The sequence below is a fragment of the Callorhinus ursinus genome, unplaced genomic scaffold (genome assembly GCF_003265705.2).
Source record: "Callorhinus ursinus isolate GAN/ISIS: 27379988/994484 unplaced genomic scaffold, GSC_fseal_2.0 scaffold1, whole genome shotgun sequence".
NCBI classification, from domain to species: Eukaryota; Metazoa; Chordata; class Mammalia; order Carnivora; family Otariidae; genus Callorhinus; species Callorhinus ursinus.
In genome coordinates, this window is record NW_027397063.1 from 106,503,107 (window position 1) to 106,515,962 (window position 12,856).

Sequence of the window (12,856 nt, forward strand, 5' to 3'; positions counted from 1 at the left end):
ATCAAAAGACACAGGCTATCAGATTGGATTAAAAAACAAGACCCATAGATATGCTGTCTGCAAGAAACTCATTTTAGACCCAAAGACAGCCCCACATTGAAAGTGAGGGGGTGGAAAACCATTTACCATGCTAATGGACACCAAAAGAAAGCTGGGGTGGCAATCCTTATATCAGATAAATTAGATTTTAAACCAAAGACTGTAATAAGAGATGAGCAAGGACACTATATCCTACTTAAAGGGTCTATCCAACAAGAAGATCTAACAATTGTAAATATCTATGCCCCGAACATGGGAGCAGCCAATTACATAAGGCAATTAATAACAAAAGCAAAGAAACACATTGACAACAATACAATAATAGTGGGGGACTTTAACACCCCCCTGACTGGAATGGACAGATCCTCTAAGCAAAAGATCAACAAGGAAATAAAGACTTTAAATGACACACTGGACCAAATGGACTTCACAAACATATTCAGAACATTCCATCCCAAAGCAACGGAAGACACATTCTTTAGTGCCCATGGAACATTGTCCAGAATAGATCACATCCTAGGTCACAAATCAGGTCTCAACTGGTACCAAAAGACTGGGGTTATTCCCTGCATATTTTCAGATCACAATGCTTTGAAACTAGAACTCAATCACAAGAGGAAAGTCGGAAAGAACTCAAATCTATGGAGGCTAAAGGGCATTCTACTAAAGAATGAATGGGTCAACCAGAAAATTAAAGAAGAATTAAAAATTCATGGAAACCAATGAAAACGAAAACACAACTGTTCAAAATCTTTGGGATTCAGCAAAGGCAGTCCTAAGAGGAAAGTATATAGCAATACAAGCCTTTCTCAAGAAACAAGAAAGGTCTCAAATAAAACAACCTACCCCTACACCTAAAGGAGCTAGAGAAAAAACAGCAAATAAAGCCTAAACCCAGCAGGAGAAGAGAAATAATAAAGATCAGAGCAGAAATCAATGAAATAGAAACCAAAAGAACAGTAGAACAGATCAATGAAACTAAGAGCTGGTTCTTTGAAAGAATTAACAAGATGACAAACCCCTGGCCAGACTTATCAAAAAGAAAAGAGAAATGACCCAAATCAACAAAAAAATGAATGAAAGAGGAGAGATCACAACCAACGCCAAAGAAATACAAACAATTATAAGAACATATTATGAGCAACTCAATGCCAGCAAATTAGATAACCTGGAAGAAATGGATGCATTCCTAGAGACGTATCAACTACCAAAACTGAACCAGGAAGAAATAGAAAACCTGAGTAGACTTATAACCACTAAGGAATTTGAAGCAGTCATCAAAAATCTCCCAACAAACAAAAGCCCTGGGCCAGATGGCTTCCCAGGGGAATTCTACCAAACATTTAAAAAAGAATTAATACCTATTCTCCTGAAACTGTTCCAAAAAATAGAAATGGAAGGAAAACTTCCAAACTTGTTTTATGAGGTCACCATTACCTTGATCCCCAAACCAGACAAAGACCCCATCAAAAAGAATTACCGACCAATATCCTTGATGAACATGGATGCAAAAATTCTCACCAAAATACTAGCCAATAGGATCCAACAGTACATTAAAAGGATCATTCACCACGACCAAGTGGGATTTGTCCCTGGGCCGCAAGCTTGGTTCAACATCTGCAAATCAATCTACGTGATACAATACCTTAACAAAGGAAAGAACAAGAATCATATGATCCTCTCAATAGATGCAGAAAAAGCATTTGACAAAGTATAGCATCCTTTCTTGATCAAAACTCTTCAGAGTATAGGGATAGAGGGTACATACCTCAATATCATAAAAGCCATCTATGAAAAACCTACAGCGAATATCATTCTCAATGGGGAAAAGCTGAGAGCTTTCCTCCTAAGGTCAGGAACGCGTCAGGGATGTCCACTATCACCACTGCTATTCAACATAGTATTAGAAGTCCTAGCCACAGCAGTCAGACAACAGAAAGAAATCAAAAGCATCCAAATTGGCAAAGAAGTCAAACTCTCACTGTTTGCAGATGATATGATGCTTTATGTGGAAAACCCAGAAGACTGCACCCCAAAACTGCTAGAACTCATACAGGAATTCAGTAAAGTGGCAGGATATAAAATCAATGCCCAGAAATCAGTGGCATTCCTATACACCAACAACAAAACAGAAGAGAGAAATTAAGGAGTCGATCCCATTTATGATTGCACCCAAAACCATTAGATACCTAGGAATAAATCTAACCAAAGAGGGAGAGAATCTGTATTCAGAAAACTATAAAGTACTCATGAAAGAAATTGAGGAAGACACAAAGAAATGGAAAAACGTTCCATGCTCATGGATTGGAAGAACAAATATTGTGAAGATGTCAATGCTACCTAGAGTAATCGACACATTCACTGCAATCCCCATCAAAATACCAGCCACTTTTTTCAAAGAAATGGAACAAATAATCCTAAAATTTGTATGAACCAGAAAAGACCCCGAATAGCCAGAGGAATGTTGAAAAAGAAAAGCAAAGCTGGCGGCATCACAATTCCAGACTTCCAGCTCTATTACAAAGCTGTCATCATCAAGACACTATAGAACTGGCACAAAAACAGACACATAGATCAATGGAACAGAATCGAGAGCCCAGAAATGGACCCTCAACTCTATGGTCAACTAATCTTTGACAAAGCAGGAAAGAATGTCCAATGGAAAAAAGGCAGTCTCTTCAACAAATGGTGTTGGGAAAATTGGACGCCACATGCAGAAGAATGAAACTGGACCATTTCCTTAAACCACACACAAAAATAGACTCCAAATGGTTGAAAGACCTAAACGTGAGACAGGAGTCCTTCAAAATCCTAAAGGAGAACACAGGCAGCAACCTCTTCGACCTCAGCCGCAGCAACTTCTTCCTAGAAACATCGCCAAAGGCAAGGGAAGCCAGGGCAAAAATGAACTATTGGGATTTCATCAAGATAAAGAGCTTTTGCGCAGCAAAAGAAACAGTCCACAAAACCAAAAGACAACCGACAGAATGGGAGAAGATATTTGCAAATGACATATCAGATAAAAGGCTAGTATCCAAAATCTGTAAAGAACTTATCAAACTCAACACCCAAAGAACAAATGATCCAATCAAGAAATGGGCAGAAGACACGAACAGACATTTTTCCAAAGAAGACATCCAAATGGCCAACAGACACATGAAAAAGTGCTCAACATCGCTCGGCATCAGGGAAATCCAAATCAAAACCTCAATGGGATACCACCTCACACCAGTCAGAATGGCTCAAATTAACAAGTCAGGAAACGACAGATGTTGGCGGGGATGTGGAGAAAGGGGAAACCTCCCACACTGTTGGTGGGAATGCAAGCTGGTGCAGCCACTCTGGAAAACAGTATGGAGGTTCCTCAAAAAGTTGAAAAGAGAGCTGCCCTATGACCTAGCAATTGCACTACTGTATATTTACCCCAAAGATACAAATGTAGGGATCTGAAAGGGTACATGCACCCCGATGCTTATAGCAGCAATGTCCAAAATAGCCAAACTGTGGAAAGAGCCAAAATGTCCATCAACAGATGAATAGATAAAGAAGAAGTGGTGTATATATATATATATATATATATATATATAGACAATGGAATATTATGCAGCCATCAAAAGGAATGAGAACTTGCCATTTGCAATGATGTGGTTGGAACTGGAGAGTGTTATGCTGAGTGAAATAAGTCAATCAGAGAAAGACATGTATCATATGACCTCACTGATATGAGGAATTCTTAATCTCAGGAAACAAACTGAGGGTTGCTGGAGTGGGGGTGGGGTGGGAGGGATGGGGTGGCTGGGTGATAGACATTGGGGAGGGTATGTGCTATGGTGAGCGCTGTGAATTGTGCAAGAATGTTGAATCACAGATCTGTACCTCTGAAATAAATAATGCAATATATGTTATGAAAAATAAAAGCAGGAGGGGAAGAATGAAGGGGGGGAAATCAGAGGGGAAGACGAACCATGAGAGACGATGAACTCTGAAAAGCAAACTGAGGGTTCTAGAGGGGAGGGGGGTGGGGGGATGGGTTAGCCTGGTGATGGGTATTAAAGAGGGCACGTCTGCGTGGAGCACTGGGTGTTATGCACAAACGATGAATCATGGAACACTACATCAAAAACTAATGATGCAATGTATGGTAATTAACATAACAATAAAAAATTTAAAGAAAAAAGAAATCTGGAAATACTATAATTCTTTTTTTTGATGATAACCTCATTTTTTTCCTGCCTAATTGTATAAATTAAATCATCCCCCTCTAAAAATTTCATCTCAACTTCTAGTTTCCTACCCTGAATTATTCTTATAATGTTCACATATAAATATGTTTTGTGCTTTGGTCTTAATTTTTTTTTTTTGAAGAACAGGATCATATATAGGCATACTTCATTTTATTGTGCTTTACAGATACTGCTTTTTTTTTTTTTAAGACAGATTGAAGGTTTGTGGCAACCCTGTGTTGAGCAAGTCTATTTGTGCCATTTTCCCAGCGGAATTTGCTCACTTTATATCTCTGTGCCACATTTGTTAATTCTCATAATATTTAAACTTTATTATTATTTGAATTGCTGCAATCTCATGATAAAATTTTACAGATGAGGAGTTGCTTCTTATGGATGAGCAAAGAAAGTGGTTCCTTAAGATGGAATCTACTCCTGATAAAGATGCTGTGAAGACTGATGAAATGACAAAGGGTTTCAAATATCACATAGGGGTACCTGGCTGGCTCAGTCAGTAGAGATGCAACTCTTGATCTCTGGGGTCATGAGTTCGAGCACCACATTGGGTGTAGAGATTACTAAAAAAATGAACTTTAAAAAAATAAAATATAACTTAGTTGGTAAAGCAGTGGCACGATTTGGGAGGATTGACTCTAATTTTGAAAGAAATTCTGCTGTAGGTAAAATGCTACCAAACAGCATCATATGGTATAGAGAAATCATTCATGAAAGGAAGAGTCAATAGGTGGGTCAAACTTCATTATCTTAAGTAATTGCCCTAGCCACCTAAACCTTCACAACAGCCACCCTAATCAGTCAGCAACCATCAACAGCAAGATGGGACCCTCCACCAGCAAAAAGATTGTATTGGTCTTAATTTATAAAGGTGATTGACAACATAGAGAGGTTTATGCCTTTGAAAGAAAAGCAACGGTATAGTTCCCCTAGAAATGAGAGGCATGGCACACAACACAGGGCCACAGGAGAAACACCACATCTTGATTAGGAAGAAGCAGAGGCTAGAAGAGCCCTTAGATCATGGCCTTTATTGGGGTTTAGGTGGGCCGTGGTGGAGGGGTGAAGGCAAGGCAGAGCAGGCAAGCCATTGAGGATTGGCTGCTTTGGATAACTGTGGCAGGCTCTAAGTCATAGGAATAGCTCCTCGTTACCCGGTACCTGGCCAGGGGAAGAATATTATCTCCTGGGATGTATAGGCCAGACAAAGGAAGGGGTAGATGCTCTGGAGCAGTTAGTTTGCATATCAAAGGCATGCTCCTGTCAGAGCCCTTTGCTGTTTCTAAGAATTGGCTAGCCCTGACAGCGGTAGTCTTTCCCCAGCCAGAAAAGTTTGTTTTTAAGATGTAAAGACATCGTTCATAATAGAAAATAAACAAATAGATGCACAAACAATACATTTTCTGTTAATTATTTATCTTCTTCTGGCCTCTTCTTAAACAAAACACACCTATTTGGAGCTTTTGACTCCTACCCTCCCCAGTCCGCACCACTTCCCCACCAGCTTCCTCTGCAGTTCAGTTAATGGCACTGTCATCAGCTCTGGTACCCTGGCCTGAAAACTGACGCTCATCCTTCGCTCCTCTCTTCCTTAGTCCACCAGCAGCTCCTGTAGGTTCTGCTCCTGACCACGCGTCACCCTCTCCAGGGTGACCTCCCCGGTCTAAGCCAGCATCGGTCTCACCCGGCTTACAGCTGCCATCCCATCCTCACTGCTTCCACTCGTGCCCCCTCAAGACAAAGTATAAATCAACTCTCATCACTGCACTGATTAAGGTCCTCCAAAGACTGCCCAGTGGCAATTATAGCAAATCCTAAACATTTTGCCTCGCTTTTCGGGTATGAGCAGACTTGTCTCCATCTCTTCACTCTGTTCTCTTCAGTCCTTGTGTCCCAGTCACACCTGACCTCTTCCTCACCCTTGGGTACCCCAAGCTCAGTGCCATCTCGGGGCCTTTGCACGTATTGCCTGTTTTCCTAGAACTCCCTACATTTGTAGTGTCATGCCTCCTTTCCTGGTTCAAACAGCTCAAAGGTTACCCCCTGAGAGAGGCTTTCCCTGAACCTCCTGGGACCCCATCCATGTTTTTCCTAAACTTTTCACTTTGTTTTCTTTATGTATCTGTACTATCCAGATATAATCTTAAATATTTGTTAATGTGTTTTTAATCTCACGCCACTAAAACACAATCTCCAGCATGATGGGCACCGGTTTTTCTGGTTTGTTACTATATTTTCAACATCTACATTAGTGCCTGATACATAATAAGTGCTCAGTAAATATTTGTCAAATTAATAAAAATATGAATGCAATGTAACTGGAGACAAAAAAAATCATAAAACCTGTTACATGTATCACTAATAATATATATAACATATATAAATATGTATAAATATATTAGAGCATTAAAACATTTTATATTTTAGTATTCATTAGAATTCTTCAAAAATGTCAGCAGTCTTGTGAACGAATTTTATTGTGCTTCATTTTAATGAATTATATGACTGTTTTCCTTAATAATAGTTTGAGTTTATTTCATTTGGAAATTGTTTTTACTGTTGTTTAACATTTGGATAATATAAATATATCCATTCATTTATAGATGAAATAGAACATTCCTATTTTCCTGTATTTGACATAGAAAGGACTAAGGCATATATTGGTTGCATCTAAAGAAAGATATTTAAAATACATGAGAAAAATAAAGAAAAGTAAGGGTAGGAAAATAAGTCTAACAAAAGAGGTGATGGCAATAAAAAGCTTTCCTTGATAGAGGAGTCTGAAAAGCGGGCCCTGAGTTTTCCAGCAACTGATACAAGGAGAGAAATGCCACATTTATGGGACTTGTGTTTTCTATGAGGTAGAAGTAAACCAGTTCTTTCAGGAACACTGAACTGTTCCTCATACTGAGGTCAGGAAAAATGTCTCCAATCTCAGTGAAAGGGCAGGGTGTAACTCGAAACATGACTTCAACCCCTTCCTTTCAGTCATGATCGTGACCTCGGTTGTTTTAGGAAGAGTAGGTCAAAATAAGAGTCACTGGGTGTACTAACTCACCTCTAAGTGAGTTATGTGTGGCACACTACTTTTTAAACCATTAAGTATTTATGTTGTTTTTGTTTTGAATTTACTGTGACACAGCCACTTTTCAAAAACTGTGTGGGGGGAAAAATCAGATTCACTCCACATATGCCAGTTTCTCCATATTACATCATGGGACAAAGAATTTCTGCTATCTTGAGAGGAATTTATCTGTGTAAATAAGAGTCAGTAGCAGGTCAGCTGAACCACCCGCCTGAGAGCTCATTGCTTTAGTCACAGGCACAGTATAATTACTCAGCTTTAGTTTTTTACTCTATGTTCAGCCTAACAATTTATCATATGCATGAATTAATGCCTAACATATCATATGTATGTATTATGTGTGTTATAAGAAATATAGTAGTGTATTTCACAATGATTACATACAATGATATTGCAGCAATCTAATAAGGAAAAATTAATATCTTCAGAAATAAATCATTCCATTTCTCAACTGTGCACCTCCATTTCCTCCAAGGCTCATCCCCATAAATGCTGATCAACCTATGGATGAAATTGAAAATAAAACAAAGTCCTTGGATCCAATACCTGATGCTCCTCCTGACTACACTGCCATTTGAGTGTACCAGATCCAAAACCTGATGACCCTCCAGAGTATAATTCCCATTTATACCTGATAAGTTAAATTTTCAGAAAGAATCTTTCCACTACTGCAGAAAATGACACTAAGAGTCAAGTTGCTTGTTTAACTAACTAATGACTTTATTATTTCAATAAATAAATATTGAGCACCTACTGGATGCCAAGTAGTTTACTGGATGTCAAAGTAGAACATTCCTGCCCTCAAAGAATTTACAGCTTCCTGGAGTAGGAAGTTATATGGAAATATGAAAAGAATGTTGTAGGGACACAGAAGGCAAAGTAACTGACTGTGGGATTAAAGGGAAGGTCTAACTGAGGAAGTCAAGTTTTATTGGCATGATAAGGAGTTTCTCAATCAAAAAATGGGTGGGGAAGGGAGAATGCCTGGGAGAAAGAAAACATGTCCAAAAACAGGAGGTGATGAAGGTCTGGTGGTATGATTGGGACTTGATGAAGGCCTGCTTGGGTCAAAAGGCAGAAGTGCAGAGCAACGGAGATAACAACGGGTCTTGTGCTGACGAAGGAGTTTGCATCTTATCCTGGAGCCTGTGCGAGCCTACGGATGCTTTTTGACAGGACATCAACACTTCAAAGCAGATACTTGAGTTTGTCTTTCATCACTTTCTTCCCAGCTTCTGGCACAGGGTCTGGTACAAAAAAGGTGCTCAGTAAATGTCCAGTGAGTAACTGATTGGATGTCCAATAAGATAGCTCTTGGTGGGAGAAGGGGTGGCGCCTGGGTGGCTCAGTCAGTTAAGCGTCTGCCTTCCGCTCAGGTTGTGATCTCAGGGTCCTGGGATCCAGCCCCGTGTCAGGCTCTGTGCTCAGCGGGGAGCCTGCTTCTCCCTCTCCCTCTGCTCCTCCCCCCGCTCGTGCTCTCCCTCTCTCTCAAATAAAAAAATAAAATCTTAAAAAAAAAAAAGATAGCTTTTGGGGCCAGTGTGAAGGAATCACTGGAACAGAGGGAAAGCTAGTTAAGAAGTTACTGCAGTAGTCCCATCTGGATGATGCTTAGTAACAATGAGTATAAAGAAGAGGCAAAAGCTCACAGTTTGGAAAATATCATCTATGAGATGATTCCAGAGATGTTATTTCATTCTAGAAATAAGATCCATGGAGCTCAGGTATCCTCTGCCCCTGCAGTGTTTTCTGAAAACAGCAGAGCTTCCTTTTCCTTTTTCCGCTATGTAAATGTTGTGTGGATATGATCCAGGATAACCTCTCAGTACAGGCTCTTGACACTCCTGTATTATGGTCAAGTTATATCTGGCCATTTCTCAGTATTTTATTTCATTCAGTGTCTTATTTCTATGTCTTTCAGGTGATTTATCTTTTTTCTTAATGGAGGTGTAACTCACATAGATAAAATTGACCATTTGAAAGTGTATAATTCAGTGGTTTTTAATATATCCACAGGGTTGTATAGCCATTACTACTATTTTTTTCCCCTAGGATCACTTTATTTTTTCAATTAAAAAAATTACAATGCATATATTTCAAAATTCAAATGGTACAAAAGGACCTTGGAAATTCTACAGTCCTTGTGAGCAATGTTACCAGATCATAATCTTGTGTATCCTTTGGGGCTACTTTAAACTTAATTCCTGATCTGACATTCTTCAGAAAATCTTAATTTAAAGTTTGGCTGCAAACCCATGCCATCACTACTATTTAATCCAGAACATTTTTACCACCTCCCAGATCCATATCCATTAGCAATCACTCCACATTTTGTTCTTCCTCTAGCCCCTGGCAACCACTAATCTATATCTGTATAGTTTTGCCTATTCTGGATATTTCATATAAGTGGAATCATGACACATATAACCTTTGGGGTCTGGCTTTTTTCACTCAGCATATTGTCAAGGTTTATCCATGTTGTAGCATATGTTTATATAGTATTCCTTTTTATGGCTGAATCATGTTTTATTGTATAAACACCTTGTTTATGCATTTTTCACTTCATGGACATTTGAATTCTTTCCACTTTTTGACCATTATGAATAATGCTGCTACATAAATTGACTTTTGATGGCAGATTATATTTTAAGTTTTGGAAAAAATTCTAACATATTCTTTCTTTGAGTGTAGCTTAATATACTAGGTCTGTCAAAATAATGTGGATTTCATTTGCTAATATAAAAATGCAGATCCTGGCCACCTATTGAATCAGAATCTCCAAGACAGATCTTAAAAAAGAAAAACATCCTATCTTGTTGTTCTTATCAACAGCTAAGCTTGAGAAACACTTTTAATACTGTATTTTCCAAACTGCAGATCCATCAGTAGGTGCTGAAATTAATTCAGTGATTCACAGTCAATAAGTTCTTGAAACAAAAAAATGATAAGAATGTTCAAAATAAGAAAACACAAATATGGGGGGGGCGGAGCAAGATGGCGGAGGAGTAGGAGACCTGGGTTTCGTCTGGTCTCAGGAATTCAGCTGAATAGGGATCAAACCATTCTGAACACCTACGAACTCAACAGGAGATGGAAGAAGAGAGTAGCAACAACTCTCTAAACAGAGAAGCGACCACTTACTGGAAGGTAGGACGTGCGGAGAAGTGAATCCGAGGCGATATTCGGGAGGATAGACGGCGGGGGAGGGGGCCTCCGTCGGCCGCTTCTGGCAAGTGCTAGAGCCGCGGAGCACAAAATCGGAACTTTTAAGAAGTCGGCTCTGCTAAGGGACGTCGCTCCAGTGGCTAAGCGGGGGGTGGAACCCTCGCGGGACAGTGTGGCCTCAGAACCCTCGGGGTCACAGAAAGACCGGGGGTGCCTGAGTGCGGCAGAGCTCCCGGGTATCGGAGCGGGGAAGCCGGCTGCAGAGACGGAGCTGAGGTGCGGGCTCTCAGCTCGGGGTTGCCATAAACTGTGATCCGTGGCCCAGTCAGGCCACTGCTCCTCCAGCAGGGACCCAACAGGCGGCAGATCAGGGGAGACTCCCCTTCCTTCCTGGGGAGGAGTGGCACGGGAGCGCACCATAGGGATCTGCTGGGTTTGGAGACTCCACATAGGGTCGGGTGCCAGAGATAGAAACTCTCGGTCACAGGCCGGATGAGCACGGAGTGCGGCCGGAGACCAGGGAGATGGGAGTGACTGGTTTTCTCCGGGGGCGCACTGAGGAGCGGGGCCCCAAGTTCTCAGCTCATCTGGAGATGAGCTGGGTGGAGATTGGGAGGCCACCATTTTCACTCTGGTCCTATAAAGCTGTACCGAGAGCTTGCAGGGTACAAAAGCTCCGGAGAGCAAACCCGAGCAGCTTGCTTAGCCCGGACCAAGAAGGGCAGGGCAATTCCGCCTCCAGCAAAGACATTTGCGAACCACGGCAACAGGGCCCTCCCCCAGAAGATCAGCATGAACAGCCAGCCAAGACCAAGTTTACTGATCAAGGAGAACGGGAGAACTCCAGCACTAGGGGAATACTGCACATAGAATTCATGGCTTTTTTTACCATGATTCATTAGTTTTTCAAAGTTAATTTTTTTAACTGTTTCTTTTTTGAATTTTTCTTTTTCCCTTTTTCAACCAACATCTTATCAATTCCTTTTTCTAAAAAAACGTTTTTTATTTTTCATTTTTAGAGTCATATTTTATCCCTTCATAGTAGTTACCCTTATTTTTGGCATATATATATATATAAGTTGTTCTCTCTTTAAAATTTTGAGATACAGTTTCTTCTAACAGATCAAAATATACGCTAAATCACTAGTGTATGGCTTTGTTCTAGTCTCCTGCCTGATCACATTCTCTCCCTTTTTTTTCTTTTTTTTAAATCTTCTTTCTTTTTCAAACAACTTCTTATCAATTCCTTTTATAAAATCTTTTATAATTTTCATCTTTACAGTCATCTTCCATCCCTTCATTGTATCAACCCTTATTTTGTACATATATGTCTTTCTTCCTTTAAAATTTTAGGAGGCACTTTTTTCTAACAGACCAAAATACGCCCAAAATCTAGTGTGTGGCACTGATCTATGCACTAGCCTGATCATATTTGATCATATTCTGGTTTTTTTGTATTGTTCTGTTTTTGTTTTTATCTTCTTCTTTTTGTTTTTTGTTTTTTTCTCTTTCTTTTCCCCTGGTTTCAGGTCTTTTCTGATTTGTATAGAGTATATTTGCTGGGGACATTGTTAACCTGTTAGCATTTTGTTCTCTCATTCATCTATTCTCCTCTGGACAAAATGACAAGATGAAAAAAGTCACCTCAGCAAAAAAAAAGCAAGTGGTAGTACTGTTAGCCGGGACCTACTCAATACGGACATTAGTATGATGTCGGACCTAGAGTTCAGAATCATGACTTTAAAGATACTAGCTGGGCTTGAAAAAAGCATGGAAGTTATGAGAGAAACCCTTTCTGGAGAAATAAAAGAACTAAAATCTAACCAAGTCGAAATCAAAAAGGCTATTAATGAGGTGCAATCAAAAATGGGGGCACTAACTGCTAGGATAAATGAGGCAGAAGAGAGAATCAGCGATATAGAAGACCAAATGATGGAAAATAAAGAGGCTGAGAAAAAGAGAGAGAAACAACTACAGGATCATGAGGGCAGAATTCGAGAGATAGGTGATACGATAAGATGAAACAACATTAGAATAATTGGGATCCCAGAAGAAGAAAAAAGAGAGAGAGGGCAGAAGGTATTTTGGAGCAAATAATAGCAGAGAACTTCCCTAATGTGAGGAAGGAAACAGGCATCAAAATCCAGGAGGCACAGAGAACCCCTCTCAAAATCAATAAAAATAGGTCAACACCCCGACATCTAATAGTAAAACTTACGAGTCTCAGAGACAAAGAGAAAATCCTGAAAGCGGCTCGGGAGAAGAGATATGTAACCTACAATGGTAGAAATATCAGATTGGCAACAGACCTATCCACAGAGACCTGGCA

General features: G+C 39.9%; 1 pseudogene; it reads left to right on the forward strand.

Annotated features, from left to right (window-relative positions):
* Nucleotides 1-7,945: 7,945 nt before the first annotated feature.
* Nucleotides 7,946-12,856, forward strand: part of LOC112820070 (phospholipid scramblase 4-like) — a 21,964-nt pseudogene continuing 17,053 nt past the window's right edge.